The sequence below is a fragment of the Macaca nemestrina genome, chromosome 1 (assembly GCF_043159975.1).
Source record: "Macaca nemestrina isolate mMacNem1 chromosome 1, mMacNem.hap1, whole genome shotgun sequence".
NCBI lineage: Eukaryota > Metazoa > Chordata > Mammalia > Primates > Cercopithecidae > Macaca > Macaca nemestrina.
Window position 1 is genome coordinate 204447060 of NC_092125.1, and position 17888 is coordinate 204464947.

The 17888-nt window shown below is 46.8% G+C and overlaps 1 long non-coding RNA gene across 5 annotated transcripts; it reads left to right on the top strand.

The window, feature by feature from the left end:
* Positions 1-3057: 3057 nt before the first annotated feature.
* LOC139363444 (uncharacterized) lies at positions 3058-12400 on the top strand. 5 transcript variants are annotated; one of them, XR_011623850.1, is made up of 5 exons: positions 3058-3223; positions 5103-5820; positions 6774-6912; positions 9662-9808; positions 11477-12400. It is a non-coding gene; the product is annotated as an uncharacterized lncRNA (long non-coding RNA). The 5 variants fall into 5 exon arrangements; XR_011623851.1 differs by having other exon boundaries at positions 5103-5170; XR_011623849.1 differs by having other exon boundaries at positions 5103-7146; positions 9691-9808.
* The last annotated feature ends 5488 nt before the right edge of the window (positions 12401-17888 follow it).

The window sequence follows — 17888 nt, forward strand, 5'->3', positions numbered from 1 at the left end:
CCTTCATCTTAGGGATCCTCAGAGCAACCCCCAAGGAGCAGACAAGAGTGTGCGCCTGGGTCCAGAATCCCCGGGTTCACATCCTGCCTCCATCATGCCCTAGTTGACCTTGAGCAAGGAATTTCCCCTGTTTAAGCCTCGGTTTTTCCACCTGTGAAATGGGACCGCCCATAATGCCTGCCTTGCACGGCTGTTGTAGGTGCACACAGAAAGCATCTACCGTGTGTCATGTCTGGGAACTTCATCATCCTCTCCATTTTACAGATGAGGAAATGAGACTCAGAGAGGGAAAGTGGCCTCCTTGAGTCCTTGCAGCTGGTGACATTGCTGACCCAGGATTCAGACGCCTGTGCTTTGACCTGCTCTCCACTGCACAGTCCTGGAAGCTGCTTTATCTTCCCAGTTTCATCAGCACAGACGTGGGCAGGAACCCAGAGTCTCTCACTCTTGTCTGCACAGGCCCAGGGCCAGGCCAGCATCTGCTGCCCAGGCAGTGCCCAGGAGAAGGGGGTAGTAAAAGTATCCAAAGATGACTGACATCACGCCCATCATGGCACTGAGCACCTGACCTTCGTTTTCCCTTTTATCATGACAAAGACTGTTCCCACTTCACAGAGGGGCAAACTGAGGCTGGGAGGCTGAGATACATGTCCAGGATCACACAGATAACAGCCGTCAGAGTCAGCTCTTAGATCTGTCTTTGTCCAGGCCCCACATCCCACCCACCCATGCCAAGTGCTGTGCGGCTCCCGGTACACGCTCGTCTCATTGAATCCTGCAGCATCCTTGGAGGGAAATCTCACCCTCCATTGCACAGGTGAGGAAACTGAGGCCAGGCATGGAACTCCCCCAAGGCCCAACAGCCAGTGAGTGGAAGAACCCCACAGAATTCAAACCCAGGGCCCGTCTGTTCTCAAACCCACAGCCAAGGTGGTTCCCTCCTCCCTGCCTTGTTCTCGAAGCCTGCAGGGAGATCAATGACCCCACCGTGGGGAGGGGACTGCAGGGACAGAAGGGCCAGCTGGGGCCTGCAGAAGGGCAGGTGGGGCAGCCAGCCCCCAGGTCTCCAGAGATCGCTCAAGTTGTACAGTTGCCAGGAACTTTGCACAGACTTCAACACTTTGCAAAGCCAGAAGTCTTAGGGCAGAGCCAGTCTTCTGAGAGCCCGGGGGGCCGGACACTGGGTGAAGCTCACTTCCTGGAGTTCAAGCCTCACACTTCTCCTCCCTCCCTGTGGCACTAGGAGAGCTACTTGTCTGCACCAAGTCATATCTCTACGGGCCTAGCGATAAACCCCAAGAAGATGGATTTCTCATAAATCCCTCATTATCTTTCCCTCCCCAGGGTCACAGGTCATATCAGTAACTTCCGGCCCACTGCTTCCTCATACAGATTCACATCAAGGCTGCAAACCTATTTTAGGAACTGTAAATCCATCCCCACTTCCCTCTAGAAATCAATTGGAAACTCAGTTGTTAAATCCGCCCTAACAGAAAGGCTCTTAAACTACAGGCCTTTGCTGGGCCAGGATGGGGCTACCACCTGAGTCTGGGATGCTTCAGACCCGGGTTCTGTATAGGGTTGTGGGGAACAATGGGGATTTTCCAGGGCCAGGCCTGGCCAGGAACACAGAGAGCAGGTGACACTGGAAAACCTTCAGCTGCGCAGGCTCTGTGGTTAGCACCTCCCTCTCCTCCCACTTAGAAGCCTGTTCCTCCTGGGCAGAGGTCATCTCCATCAAAGGGATAAAGATCAGCTCAGAGGCAGCGAGGGTCCCACCACAGCTTCCACTGTGCGTCAGGCTAAGGACAAGGACCATGGCCATGCTTCCCAGGCCGACCTTCGGTCCAGGAGACAAGGCTTTCTCACTGAATCAAATGTAGAATCATGAACCCAGGATTTCCTTAGGATAAGCTGGCTCTAAATCAAGCCAATAAGCTGCTCTTGTTTTTAAAGAAGAGAAAACTTTTATGTGCAGGTAGAGAATGGACAGTCCTGGGTTCAGAAAGGAGGTGACTATCTCTGCAAGCATTGCAGGGCTCCAACCTCCTGCCTGCCTTCTTGGTTTCCAGATAGAAGAGAACAGGCCATGTGCCTTTGCTGAGTGATTGACTGGGATGGGTCAAACTTAGATATGGCACCTAGAATTGGAGATGATCTTTGCCCAGGTTTCTGCAACAGCAACATTCTCCACTACAAACAGTGGCAATTTTAAAACATTATCACAAATTCTTTGATTTCTCCTTCCATAGAGAGATGGAGTCTATGCCCTTTCTCCTTGAATGTCTGAGGGTTTTGACTGCTTTGACCAATGGTATATGACAGAAGTTGTATCACTTCCAGGCTAGGTCCCAAAAGCTGCCATATGAGAAGTCCAGCTACCCCTAAGGCTGCCATGCAGTGAGGAAGCCCAAGCTACATGCAAAGGCTACAGGTAGCACTCTGGTTGACATCCTCAGCCAGGTGCAATCTTCAAACCTATCCCAGCTCAGTTATCAGACACATGACCGAGAAATTATCTGTGTGCTTTTAACACCCAGCTGTTCAGGTCATTCCCAGACATTCAGTTCTGGAAAGGCCAGATTTGAATTTCAACTAAGGCCCCAGACATTGTGGAATGGAGATCAAACCATCCCCACCATGCTTTGTCCAAATTCCTAACCCATATACTCTAGTTGTTATTTCATACCACTAATGGGCAGCCAGAATACCAACCAAAGGTCCAAAATGCCATCCAAAGTGCTTTGACTCTGAGCCTCCATCTTGAAATTCTCAGGAAGGTTGTTTTCTTATCTTTGGAAAGATGACCAATCCTGAGTGCTTCCATTACCCTTTGCTGTGTAACAAATCACCCCTAAAACTTAGAAACGTAAAAACAACTGCAATGCACTGTTTCTCACAATGCTGTGGTTGGCCAAGCACGTCCCTACTGGTCTCACCTGGACTTTCTCCTGTGCTGCATTCCATCTGGACTGGAAAGTCCAATCAGGCCTCTCTCACATGGATAGTGGTTGGCCGTTGGCCAGAAAGCTTCAGCCATCCATGCGCCCACTCATCTCCAGCAGGCCAGGCCAGCTTCCTTAAGTAGCGGTCTCAGTTCGGCATTCCAAGAGAGCAGAAACAGAGGCTGCAAGGCTCCTGAGGCCATCTCCCAGAAGTCATATAAAATCTCTTCCCCTGAATTCTACAGCAAAAGCAAGCCATGGGCCTGCCCAGATTCAAGGTAAGGGGAAGCAGACTCTGTCTCCTGATAAGACAAGCAATAAAGTCCTGCTTCAAAGGGCATGCACATCAGGATAGGGGGAGCTTGTGGCCGTGCATTAAAATCTACCCCACTAAGGAAGCACCCGGCAAGCCTGTGGGAACAGAGTGTGTTCATGCAGAGAGAGGGGGTCAGGGACAAGCCTAATAACCCCAAGTGGCTTACTCAGCCCCGAGGGGGCAAGCCCAGATTGCCACTGCCTCTTGCAGAAGACAGCAGGCACATGATCTCTGTGCCAGTCTCCATGGCCCCTGCAGCTGCCTGGACAGTCCTGACCCCCAGTGTCAGAGAGCAGGGCTCAGATACTTCCCTCCCTGGTGTTATGTCTATAGTCTGCCTTCTGGTCCCAGCCGCAGAGCCTTCTGTGATGGGTGGGCCCTCATACATGCCGAAGAGGGCCCTGCTGAGCACCTGGTGAGGTGTGAGTGGCAAGGTGGCCTGGAGTGAGGTTGGGCCGTGAGGTTGAACGGATGGCAGAACTGGAATGAAAGTGCCGAAGGCAAGGCTATCTGGAGGGTGGGTGCAGCCCAGGGATAATGCAGGAGAGAGGAGGGAGGGAGAAAGGTAAAAGCAAAAAGCTGAGCTGGGGGTGGCCTGGGGCTAGGGTGTGTTAAGGAAGAGCCGTCTCAGGCTCGCTGGAAGCTGCCATGGTGGTATGAGGCAAATCCCTCTGCCACAGCCCCACCTGGGGACAGAAGCCTATTGGGAGTTGCCTTAGTCCATCTGGGCTGCTATAACAAAACACCTTAGACTGGGTAACTTATAAATGACAGAAGAGTGTTAGTCACAATTCTAGAGGCTGGCAAGTCCAAGATCAAGGCGCTGGCAGATTTGATGTCTGCTGAGGGCCCATTCCTCATAGGTGGCACCTTCTTGCTGCATCCTCACATGGCAGAAGGGACAAATACTCTCCCTCAAGCCTCTTTTATATAAAGGCACTAATCACATCTACATGGGCTCACCTCATCACTGCCCAAAGGCCTCATCTCTTCATACTATTGCACTGGAGATTATAGTTCACCATATGAATTTGGGGGGCCACATGCATTCAGACCATAACAGGAATCTACCACCAGCAGCATGTGGAGTGGGGGTTTATCTCAGTCTTACTCAACTCTCTAGGGTCTGCAAGCTGGGGGACTAGGATCAGCCCAGCATTAGTCAGGCACCAAATTTAGACTAAATTAACAGTGGGCAGGAGAGGGAACAAGGTCAAGGAAGACCTTGGAGAGCCCCCACTATTGCCATGTGGAAGGGGTTGAGGAGCAGGTGCCTTGAAGAGAAGGGGAACTGGGAAAGTTACAATTCCCATTGCACAGATGAGAAACCTGAGGCTCATGGAGCAGGGGCAGCTTGCCTGAGGTCACAGAGCTGGGACCTGAACCCAGGCTCATTGTGTCCCAGAGTCTCTGCTCTAACCACTAGGCAGCAGAACCTCAGACTACGCTCAGGAGACCCTGTAGAGATCGGAGGGGATGCAGGGCCCAGGAACCAGGACACCTGGGAAGGCTGGCACTCTGCCCCAGCTTCCCTCAGCCCTCTCAGAAGGCCCGGCTGTGTGAGCACATCCAGCATGTGGGGGCTGAGGCGGGGGCACGTCTCGAGCTTCCACTCCTCACAAGCAAAGCTAGTGCCAGTAAATCACTCCAAATAATGGGACCGTTTGCTCAGGAAATCGAGGAGGCAGTAAACAGTTGCCAAAGTAATTAAACACACACAGTGGACGTGCCAGGCTTCCCAATGCTGCCAAGCTGCTCCAGTGGTAGCCTCCCCTCCTCAGGGTGGGAGGAAGCCTGAGCAATCGAGAGTCAGAGAATTCAATCAAAACCTTGACTTACAGATGGGGAAGCTGAGACCCAGAGAGGGTGAGAGACCTGCCCAAGGACACACAGCTGGCTAGAGACAGAGGTAGGTCAGGGTTGCTCCAAACACACCTGGCTAAGCACAGGGCCAAGGTCATGAGGGACAAGGGGTGAAATCTGGCAGGGGAGGAAGGAGGAAACCGAGGCTCAGAAAGGGTAGGTAACTTGCCCAACGGTTCAAAAGTTAAGTTGTGGAACGAGGAGTTGAGCCCAGGTCTCTCCAACATATTTTAATTATTCTCTGCTGCGTTTTTCACTTTAGCTGTGGGGTCAGGACTTTATGAAGAAGGATGGCGGTCAGAGAGGAGATTTCTAGGGGCAAGGGAAGGCAATTCCAGGCTGAGGGTAAAGCACAAGCAAAGGTCGGGCAGGGGAGGCAGGGGTTGGGGGTACCCCGCCTGGTGCACGTATCAGTTAGTCCTCTATGCAGCTGTAAAAGGCTCACTCACCCCGGCTCGAAGGTCAAGGGGGTTTAATGGGTCATGGAACTGAGAGGCCCAGAGTTGAGCCCTGGACATCTTCCATGTGTCCATTCAGATCCTCCCCACCCTGTCCGTGCCCCGGAAGAATGACTCGTGTGGGCTGCACTACCATCCATCTAGCTCAACTGCTGGGAATCACCCACGGGACACAGGAGGGAGGGAAGAGCATGTGGTCAAGGCTTTTACTGCCTGACTCCCTGAAGGGGCCACCAAGGTCAGTGACCCAGGCTCACAGCTCCAACAGGGCAGCCCTCTCCACCCACCCCTGTGTCTCCAGGCTCTGATAATTGCTCACTCTCCTCACCCTTTTCAGGTCCCGGAGTAGTAATGATCCCTTCATTAGTTGCCCTGAGGTGCTGAACTATCCCTGGGGTGTCCCCTTCACCCTGCCCTCACCTTTTATAAATTGTCCATTTATCAAACTCTCCTCAAATTGCCCAGTTTTTTTTTCTGTGGAGATACAGACTCATGAACAACTTCAGGTGTGGCTTGACCTAGCCGCTCAAATGATGTCAGCCTAGACACAGGCTCTCTCCCTCTCACTGCTCTGCCTTCTGAGATACCAGTTTAATCTTCACGCTTCCCAGCATAGCACCCCTCCCTCTCCCCATCCCTTTCCACCCCCGCTTCCCCACCCCACCCCACCTTCACCTCCAATGACCCACATTCTCCCAGTCTCACCTCCTCACATCACACCATTCGGAGTGGAAGAAAGTCTCTAGCCATAGGTGAATGGAAAAAAAGAACAATTTGTTTCCCTGAAGTTGGAGCAGACACCTCCACATCTCCTTGGTTCTGATTCAATTACATGTCCAACCCAGCTAGTCACTGTGCCCAATGGCTATCTGGCTGAGACCAATCAGGGCCCACCCTGGAGCTGTGGGTTGGAGCAGGCCATCCCACCCAAACCACATGACTGAGGATTGTAAAGGAGAATCCAGGAGAGACTGGACATGCTGGGTAGGGGGCGGGCAGTCAGGAGGCTGTTGCAATGGTCCAGGTGAACGCCAACAGGCTCTGGCCTAGGTCAGGGCTGAGGGTAGTGAGAAGGAAGAGGGTTCAGAGACAGAAGTGTAGACATCCACTCCTGCATCCCAAAGGCCTGTGTGACAAATTGAATTCCAGAGTTGGCATCTGGCCCTGCCTAATTCAGGACTTGCCTCCTAGGTCTTCCCAGACAAGGTTGGTGGATAATAGTGGGGAAAGACCGGCAACCATGCAGGACAGGGGAAAGGTCTGGACTGAGGAATCTTACAGACCTGGGTTCAAATCCCAGCCCTGCCCCTCACTTGCTGTGCAACCCTATGTAAGTTACTGATGTCTCTGAGCCTTGGGTTTCTTATCTGTACAAAGAGGGGTTAAACTTGCTTACAGAGACCAACCACCCACGTCAAATTCTGGGGCAATGTGGGCTGCAGCATAAAGATGGACTCTGAGACTGGAAAGGAGAAGTTTCCCACCGTGGCCCTCCATCCCACCCAGCTAACAACAACAACAAAAAAAAAAAAAAAAAAAAACAGCACTTAGTTGCGCTATCCAGGTACTGAAAACAGTATGAACCTCAGCTAGGTATTTTATTGAGCCTTATGTATACATTGACCAGAAAATCTATTAAAAGCATCTGGGACCTGATCAGCAGGTGCTGCTTAGAGACAGTCCTATTCTTGGAACCCATAAGCCCAAGGACCCTAATTCCAGATCTGTGGCTGGTTGGAGCCTATGGTAAAGGCAGGCTGTTTAACCTACAGGCACCTCGTGGGGTTTGGGATTCCCTGCCTCCCCGACCCAGCTACCCTGCTACACTCCACTGGATAAACAGCTAGGCCTGCTGTGGGTGCTTGTGGAGACCACACACCTCATGCAGGCCTCCCAGGTGACACTAGAGCAGATATTTCCGTCTCGGGCTGGGTCCACTCAGATGCTGGCTGCAGCCTGAGGGGCACAACAGTATTCTCTTAGTAAATGGAAACAGTGTTCAAGGGGAAAGCAACTCTAGCCCCACAAGCGAGTCCCCCTAATACAAAAAGAGTGCAACCATATCTTTAGGGGTTCTGTTACCTCCCCTCGATTACCCACAGGGGTAGTCTTTCACTGCCTGAAATATTGGTCCTGATTCTGGGGAGTTCCTGAGAGTGCTCGGGCTTGGTTTACTGGCAGCGCAGCCGAACCATAAACTGATGGTGTCCACTGGGCAGCTGTCTAGCCGGAACAACTCAGAGAGTCCCAGTTCAGGAAGGGTCAGTGAGCACACTGGGCCCAATTGAAAGTCATTGTCCTTGTCTTAGATAGTACTCCTAAGGACCAGACATGTTACATTTTCATCAACTCTTGGACAAAGGCCTGTGATCCAGGTATCTGGTCAGGTACATGGGTGATGGCTGACTGGTATATTAAGGACACATTTCTGTGAAGCTGTGAGTTCTGAAAAGCCATGGCAGCAGCCCGTCAGGACATTTATAAATCCATGTGGACAAAAGCAAGAAATGGGGAAAGGATTCCCTATTTAATAAATGGTGCTGGGAAAATTGGCTAGCCGTAAGTAGAAAGCTGAAACTGGATCCTTTCCTTACTCCTTATACGAAAATTAATTCAAGATGGATTAGAGACTTAAATGTTAGACCTAATACCATAAAAACCCTAGAAGAAAACCTAGGTAATACCATTCAGGACATAGGCATGGGCAAGGACTTCATGTCTAAAACACCAAAAGCAATGGCAACAAAAGCCAAAATTGACAAATGGGATCTAATTAAACTAAAGAGCTTCTGCAAAGCAAAAGAAACTACCATCAGAGTGAACAGGCAACCTACAGAATGGGAGAAAATTTTTGCAATCTACTCATCTGGCAAAGGGCTAATATCCAGAACCTACAAAGAACTCAAACAAATTTACAAGAAAAAAACAAACAACCCCATCAAAAAGTGGGCAAAGGATATGAACAGACATTTCTCAAAAGAAGACATTCATACAGCCAACAGACACATGAAAAAATGCTCATCATCACTGGCCATCAGAGAAATGCAAATCAAAACCACAATGGGATACCATCTCACACCAGTCAGAATGGCAATCATTAAAAAGTCAGGAAACAACAAGTGCTGAGAGGATGTGGAGAAACAGGAACACTTTTACACTGTTGGTGGGATTGTAAACTAGTTCAACCATTATGGAAAACAGTATGGCGATTCCTCAAGGATCTAGAACTAGAAGTACCATATGACCCAGCCATCCCATTACTGGGTATATACCCAAAGGGTTATAAATCATGCTGCTATAAAGACACATGCACACATATGTTCATTGCGGCACTATTCACAATAGCAAAGACTTGGAATCAACCCAAATGTCCATCAGTGACAGACTGGATTAAGAAAATGTGGCACATATACACCATGCAATACTATGCAGCCATAAAAAAGGATGAGTTTGTGTCCTTTGTAGGGACATGGATGCAGCTGGAAACCATCATTCTCAGCAAACTATCGCAAGAACAGAAAACCAAACACCGCATGTTCTCACTCATAGGTGGGAACTGAACAATGAGATCACTTGGACTCGGGAAGGGGAACATCACACACCGGGGCCTATTATGGGGAGGGGAGAGGGGGGAGGGATTGCACTGGGAGTTATACCTGATATAAATGACGAGTTGATGGGTGCTGACGAGTTGATGGGTGCAGCACACCAACATGGCACAAGTATACATATGTAACAAACCTGCACATTATGCACATGTACCCTAGAACTTAAAGTATAATAATAAAAAAATTAAAAAATTAAACAATTTTTTTAAAAAGATAAAGACTAAAAAATAATAATAATAAATCCATGTGGACAGGAGACTGGGTGGAACAGGTAGCCGACATCACTACTAGGATCCATCATCGGCATGGGTACAGCAATTCGGCCACCATAACCCAGTGGGCTCAAAACATGGTCTCCATCTGCCTGCCAAGAGGGGACTGTGGTACGTTCAGTGGTAACTTCCCGTTCCTTACAGAAAGGGAACTCACTTATTTAGTACCTGTTACAATGTTTGCTGCTTGCTCTAAAAGTACCAGACCCTTAGCCCCGGATTCCTCAGCTCCAGCAGGACCCACTGTGTGCGCAGTGTCCACCAGAGTCCATCCCTTTGCCCCACGGGACTTGGGGCAGAGAATCCGGGCAACTTCGCTAATGGGCCCGCTGCCTGCTGCACGTAGGTAAGAAACTGCTGCCCTCTGGTCTACTAAGTCAAGTCAGCTTTGGGCATCTGTGGCGTGTGGTGGGGTTGCTCCTGCCATCGTCTGTAAGGTTGGAGTTTTTCCATGACAGGCTCCCAGGGCTGGAGAAGAGACAGGGGAGCTCTCCAAATAGAAGAGGGAGCTACAGGAATGGAACTCTCATTGGCCCTCAAGGATTCTTTCTCTGCCTGTCTTTCATCTGTCTTTGCCTCTTTCTGCAAAGCAGCCTCCGTTTCTCTCCCCACACCTCATGAGGACAAGGAAGGGGGTCCAAGCAGCTGCTTCCAGCTCTGTGACCCCAAAGCCAAGACTTTCTCCCATTATCTGCAGTGGAAGTCCCAGGGAGGACTCTGACTGGCCCATCTTTGAGCCAATCCCTGTGGCCCAGAGTGTGAATGTGACCAGCATATTAAAAGCATCTGTAGGGCTCACATACCACTCTGATAACAATGTACTGTGGGGAGGAGATTGAAAGTTGGAGGTGACTGAGAAGGAGACTAGAGTGGAGGACTTTCCCTTTATCTGAATTCATGAATATAAAACAATGAGAATGTCTGCATGCAGCACTTGTGTCATTAAAAATAATTTTAAATGAATGGGGAAAATGACTGGATAAGTTTATTGTAACATTGCTGTCATAGCAGAAAATCCAAAACAACCTAAAAATTCATCTATAGGGAGCTAACTACATACATGACAGTGCCTATGGCAACAGAATTCTAGACAGCCAGTGAAAGAACGGAGAAGATCCATGTGGGAAGATCAAGTGAAAAGCAACTTGAAAAAAAATGCATAGTATATGATGCTTTTTTTTTTTTTGAGCTCCAGTCTTGCTCTGCACCCAGGTTGGAGTGCAGTGACACTATCTCAGCTCACTGCAATCTCTGCCTCCCAGGTTCAAGCAATTCTTCTGTCTCAGCCTCCCAAGTAGCTGGGACTACAGGCATATGCCACCAGGTCTGGCTAATTTTTGCATTTTTAATAGAGACAGAGTTTCACCATAGTGGTCAGGCTGGTCTCGAACTCCTGATCTCAGGTGATCCACCTGCCCCAGCCTCCCGAAGTGCTGGGATTACAGGTGTGAGCCACTGCACCAGGCCATGATGCCATTTTTTAAAAGAAGACAAAGAGGGAAGGAAAGACAGAAAGGAAGGCAGGAAAGAATGAAGGCAGGAAGGAAGGCAGGAGGAAGGAAGGCAGGCAGGAGGAAGGAAGGAAGGAAGGAAGGAAGGAAGGAAGGAAGGAAGGAAGGAAGGAAGGAAGGAAGGAAGGAAGGAGGGAGGGAGGGAGGGAGGGAGGGAGGGAGGGAGGGAGGGAGGGAGGGAGGGAGGGAGGGAGGGAAGCAGACGAGAAAGAAAAAGGAAAAGTAGAATAAACATTAAAATGCATGCCATATTATAGAGTAGGGACTTTGGAATTACACAGAATTGGGTTTGAACCTCTGCAGTGACGGTTACTAATGGGGTGGCCTTGGGTGGGTCACTCCATATCTCTGAGCCTCAGTTTGCCTGTCTTGAAATGGCAATAATAACAGCATCCACATCATAAGGTTCATGGGGGATCGACTGATCTAATATATCCACAATGCTTGTCACAGGGGATTCAAGAGAGTGAACTCACGATCATTATTTTTGTTCTTATTTCCAGTGTTTCACCTGAGAAGTGAATTTGGAGTGGAGGAGGAATGATGCTTTTATTCTTTCTTTAAAGATGTGTATTGAAGTATAATTGTAATGCAATAAACTGAACACATTTAAGGTATAAAATTGGTTAAGTGTTCACATAGGTACACACCTGTGAAACCATCACCACAATCAACATGAAGAAGGCATCCATCACCACCAATAGCTTCCTCCTGTCCCTTTGTAATTCCTCCCTCCTGTTCTTCATCCCGAAGCAAGCACTGATCTGTTTCTGTCACTATAGATTGGCTACAGTTCTAGATTTTAATATATATGAACTCACACAGTATGTGTGCTTTTTCATCCAGCTCTTTCCACTCGGTGTAATTATTTGATTATTTACCATGTAGATAATGCATCAAGAGTTCATCATTTTTATTGCTGAGTAGTAATGAGATACTCTAAGGGTTGAAATAAAAAGAGGGAGAAAGGTGGGAGGACCACAAAATGGGCCCCTGCTTGAGAGCCACGTGGTTGTGTTGCTGTCACTTTTGGCAGAAGCAGCATCAGGCAGGTTCTGGGAGGCCCTATCCCTTTGTGGCAGAAGAGACAACACCAGCCCCATCAAGAGGATGTCAGTTCCACATGGACCCACAGAAACACAGACAGCTGCTCTGTTGGCCTTTGACCTGCAGGGCACAGATCAGTTTTGTGAAACAGAAAACATCAGTCCATTCAGCTGTGTGGTGGAGTCGGGGACTCCAATGTCATGCATTGAACACCTACCATATGCCAAGCCAGGGCAGGCCCCAAAGACACTGCAGCAAACAAGACAGGCAAGGCCTCTCCCCCATGGACAATCATCATCATCTTCACCATAAGTAATATATTCCTTGGTTGCTATGGGTGCATTCTGTGCTAAGTGCTTTACATGCATTTGTTTCAATTAATTCTCTCAAACACCCTCTGAAGTAGAATTTTACAGAAAAAGAAACTGAGGCTTACAGGAATTAAGCATGCTGCCCACTAGAGGTGTCATGTTTTATATTTTTTTTTATTTTAAAATTTCAAATACTTTCTAAGAGGCAGCATTAGAGTTTGAACCCAGATCTCCTCTGTCTCCAGAGCCAAACCTGAAGTCTTGCAGGGTTGAGCATCTCTCATTCTCTAGAACTGCACTGTGTGGCACTGGGTGAGTTGTTAAACCTTGTACAATTGGCTAAATTTCCCTTGCCCTGGGTACATACTTGTGTGATTTCTAACAGCTCATCATGTCAAGACAAGGGTTCCTAATAATTATTTTCCAAAATCCTATGTGTCCCTAAACCTGGTCTTCTCCAGTGTTCAGATTTCTAACCCCACACCCCTTACCTTCCTTCTGACTCCCGACCTCAGCGGCCAGGCATGAAGGCCCTGGAGTCTCCTGCACAGGTCCATAGGTGAGGGGAGGGACCAACTGGGGGCAAGTGGTGATGGCTGGAGAGAGAGTTCTCTAGGCTTTGTCGGCGGACACCTGAGAGGCAAAGCACTCAGCTAGAACGGTGGGATTGGGGAAGGAAACTGAGTGAGAGCGAGGCTTAACCATCTCCCAGTTTGGGAGTCTTAGGCCTCAGTGTCCCTATCTGTAAAATGCAAATAATAAGTTCAAATAGTTTATTTAGTTGTGGGGAGTGACATGATAATGTGGGAAGAAACATGGAGCCCCATCCGCAGTCTATCCCTGCAAAGATAAAACAACATGAACCATTTGGAATTTTTACACACAGATGATAAAAAAAAAACCCAATCTGAACTTAAGAAAAATTGAATGTGTCAAGTGCAGTAACTGAAAGGATTATGAGGAGCTCCATTTTCTGACCTGGCTTCATCTAGGGTGAGCCCATGATCTCCCCAGAACTTGGTTTCTCTCCCCCTATATCTCATTTCCAATTTGTCTTGTCTGGCTATGTCTTCAGACCTGCTCTCCATTGATAAAGATGAGATGTCTGCTGCAACAATACACCTGCTCCAGAGGTCAAAAAGAGTTTCCCTGGCAGGTTCAGCATAAGTCCTGGAAGTCACTTTGATTTCCTCCCTGCTTTTTTATTATTTTCTTTCTTCAGTTTACTTTGAATTTAATTTGCTCTTCTTTTTCTAGTTCCCTAAGGTAGCAGCTGCAGTCATTGATTTGAGACATTTCTTCTTTTCTAATATAAATTTTTGGTGCTATAAATTTTCCTCAAAGTACTGTCTTAGGGACATCCCACAAATGTTGATATGCTGTTCTGTTCGTTCATTTACATTCAGTTCAATATACTTTCTAATTTCCCTTTTGCTTTTCTTTGATCCACAGGTAATCTTACAAATGTGTTTTTTGTTTGTTTATTTGTTTTTGTTTTGTTTTGTTCTGAGATGCAGTCTAGCTCTGTCACCCAGGCTGGAGTGCAGTGGGGAGATCTCAGCTCACTGCAAGCTCCACTTCCCAGGATCATGCCATTCTCCTGCCTCAGCCTCCCAAGTAGCTGGGACTACAGGTGCATGCCACCATGCCCAGCTAATTTATTTTTTATTATACTTTAAGTTCTAGGGTACATGTGTACAACATGCAGGTTTGTTATATATGAATACATGTGCCATGTTGGTGTGCTGCACCCATTACCTCGTCATTTACATTAGGTATATCTCCTAATGCTATCCTTCCCCCCTACCCCCTCCCCACAATAGAACCCGGTGTGAGATATTCCCCTTCCTGTGTCCAAGTGATCTCATTGTTCAGTTCCCACCTATGAGTGAGAACATGCAGTATTTGGTTTTCTGTTATTGCGATAGTTTGCTGAGAATGATGGTTTCCAGCTGCATCCATGTCCCTACAAAGGACACGAACTCATCCTTTTTTATGGCTGCAAGTATTCCATGGTGTATATGCGCCACATTTTCTTAATCCAGTCTGTCACCGATGGACATTTGGGTTGATTCCAAGTCTTTGCTATTGTGAATAGTGCCGCAATAAACATACGTGTGCATGGGTCTTTATAGCATACCCAGCTAATTTTTTTGTATTTTCAGTAGAGACAGGGTTTCACCATGTTAGCCAGGATGGTCTCAATCTCTTGACCTTGTGATCCGCCCACCTCAGCCTCCCAAAGTGCTGGGATTACAGGTGTGACCCCCTGCGCCTGGCCTACAAATGTGTTTTTAACTTTCAAACTTGGTGGAGTTTACAGGGAAAGTTCTTATTTTCATTTCTAATTTAATTCCATTATGGGAGAACATAGTTTGACAACTTAAATCCTTTTAAATTTATTGAGATTATTTTATGGCCAAGAATGAGGTTTGTTTTGATAAATATTTAATGTGCACTTGAAAATAATGTATATTTTTTCTGTTGTTGGAAACAGTGGTCTATGAATATCAATTAGGTGGAGTTTTTTAATAGTGTTATGCAAGTTTTCTGAGCCTTAACAATTTTCTGTTCACTTTTTAAAAATCAATTATTGAGAGAAGAATATCAAAATATCTGAGTATACTTATGGATTTGTCTATTTCTCCTTACAGTTTTATTAGTTTTTGTTACATGTACTTTGAAACTCTGCAATTGGGGGCATAAAAGCTTAGGATTCTTATGTCTTCTTGATGAATTAACCACTTTATCATTAGGAAATGTCCTTCTTTATCCCTGGTTATGTTGTATGCTCTGAGATCTATTTCTTCTGATGTTAATATGACCACTCCAGCTTTGTTTTGATATTAGCATCACATATCATTTTCAATCCCTTCTACTTTTAAGTTATTTGTTTCTTTATATTCAAAGTGCATTTTATAGACAACATACAGTTGGATCTTACCTGTTTAATCAATATGACAATCTCTGCCTTTTAATTCAAGTAATTAGACCATTTATATTTAATGTAATTATTAGTATAGTTAGATTTAAGTCTCTTGTCATTTGTTTTCTATGCTTCTCAACTGTTCTTTGTTCTCTTTTTTCTTTTTCTGCCATCTTTTAGTTCGAGTTTTGTGTGTGCATGTGATTCCATTCTATCTTCTTTATTAACTTATTAGAGCTATCTCCTTGTTTTGTTATATTAGTGGTTTGTTTTATGGTTTATAGTATACATTTTCAACCTATCACAGCCTACCTTCAAGTGACTTCATACTACTTCATACTATATCCTACTATGATAATATGACATAGTATCATATAGTATGAGAATTTTACAACGTATACATTCTTTTCTCCCTTCCTGGCCTCTGTGCTATGTTTTCTGATACATTTTACTTCTACATTTGTTATAAATCCCACAATCCATTGTCATTGCTTTTAATTTATAATGAGATAATTATCTTCTAAAGATCTTCTAAATAATCAGATAAAACCTTTTACTATTTACCCATGTCGTTACTATTTCCTGTGATTTTCATTCTTTGTGTAAATCCATATCTTCATCTGGCATTATTTCCTTCTGCCTGAAGGATTCCCTTTAACATTTCTCATAATGTAGAATGAATTTGCCAAGAACCTGTTATTCAAGGCTTTTGCACCCAGACTCCCAACACCACAATTTCCCAGGAATTATGCCCTCCAAAAAATCAAAGTGAACCAACATTTCCTGTCAACCTTGTGTGGAAACAATGTATAAATACCACAGAGCCACTAGCCACATACTCTTTAGTCTAGTATTCAAGGTCCTTCTAGACCTGCTCCTGACCATTCCTCAACCCACCTCTCATATGCTTACTTACAGAAACTCTCTGCCATTTTCTGCCTCCATCCTTTGGCACACACTGTGCTTTTGTTTTTCTAAACATGTCTTTCCTCAGGTCATCCAATGAGCAAACTCCTATTCATCCATCAAAAGCCCAAGTAGGAGCCACAATCTCTGGAAAATACCCCCTGCCCTCTACCAATCCCTGTAGAGTAAATCTTTTTCCTTCTACTGCTTCTGACTATGTAACTTCTTATACAGGAGTCATTATCAATTAGATTGTAATTTATTTATTTCAATAAATGTCTCTCCCATGCACAGGTGTAGAATGCTGTAAGGAGGCCAGTACAGGCCTTGTCCAAGGCTTAAGCCATTAGCTCACACTGGAACACCATCACTTCCAACTCTAGTAAATTGGGGGGCTGGGGAAGCAGCCAAGCATGTGCCCCATCACTCCCCTGGCTTGAAGTTTATACCCCTTTGAGATGCAACACTCCCCAAGGGCAGAGACTAGAACCTCATCTTCTTTGTCTCAGTGGTGTCATTGCCAGCAGAGGGTGGCATTTAGCAGGTGTTCAGGAACCAGGAGATAAAGTGTATCATAGTGCCAGGAAGGGGAAATTTTCTCTGCTTCTGTGTGAAACTCACCCCTACTCTGGTAATTAGAGGATGAACACCTCAGAGAGCATGAGGACAAGACCCCTTGGCATGGACACTGCCATCCTCATCCCTGCTGGGGCACCACTGATAGGGCACCTCCAGGCACCTCTGAAGGCTCCTTGAGTAGAGATCACTGAAACAGCCAGAGGGAGGACAGCATAGCCTCCACCTGATGACTGTAGCTGGTGGGTTGGTTTGTGAACCCAAGTGAAACACCCCAGGAACTCCCAGCCAGGTGCTTTGCAAGGGATGGCTGTTCCCTTGAGTACAGGAAGACCTTAAGGCTGTGCAGACCAGCCTTCCTATGACCTGCTGCATTTCCATGCACAAGCTGTTGAGATCACTAGCTACAGCAGACCTCCAGCTGGGTGCACATGTTCCCTTGTGTGCCCCTCCCAAAATGCCTCTGCAGCCCAGAATCAGGGACTAACTCAGAAAGAAAACCTGGCCCATTTTGGTCCCTATCACATCTCCAACCCTGGAGCTATCAGAGTCTGTGATGAGCACAACAGCAGCTGGGTCCTGGGCTGTTTGCACAGAAACATGCTGCACCCCACCTACTCAGATCTGTGCTGGGGACATGAAGAGTTTGGCTCACTTGATCTTTTTCTTCTAAGAAATCAGTGTGTTTTTGCTGGAGCCGAGCAGTGTGAAAAGTACAATGTGTGCAGGTGTCAGAGGCATAAAAACCAACCTCAGATTCTGCAGGTTTTATTTGTCTCACCCACGGTCACCTGCTGCCCCTCTCCTCCAGGGTCACCAGGGACTGGCCATGCACAAAGCCCTGTGCTTCAATCCCCAGCACAAACAAAGGAACAGTGTTTTCCTTTATTTTCTTTGTTTTTTCCTCCTCTTTCTCTTCCTATTTCCTTCATCCTCCCTTGCTGCCTGTAATCTCTGAGAACAGAAAAACACAATCTCAGAATGGTGTTGCCTTCCTCTAAGCAGAGCCTAATTCCTTTATCACAGAGCTCAGAGATGGAGATTTCCAAAGGAGACAGATAAGAAAGATACTGACCATAATTAACATTTCTCTGCTTTGTGGAAAACAGGAATTATTCCAGGGTGTGGGTTTCTTTTTAAGGAGCTTCA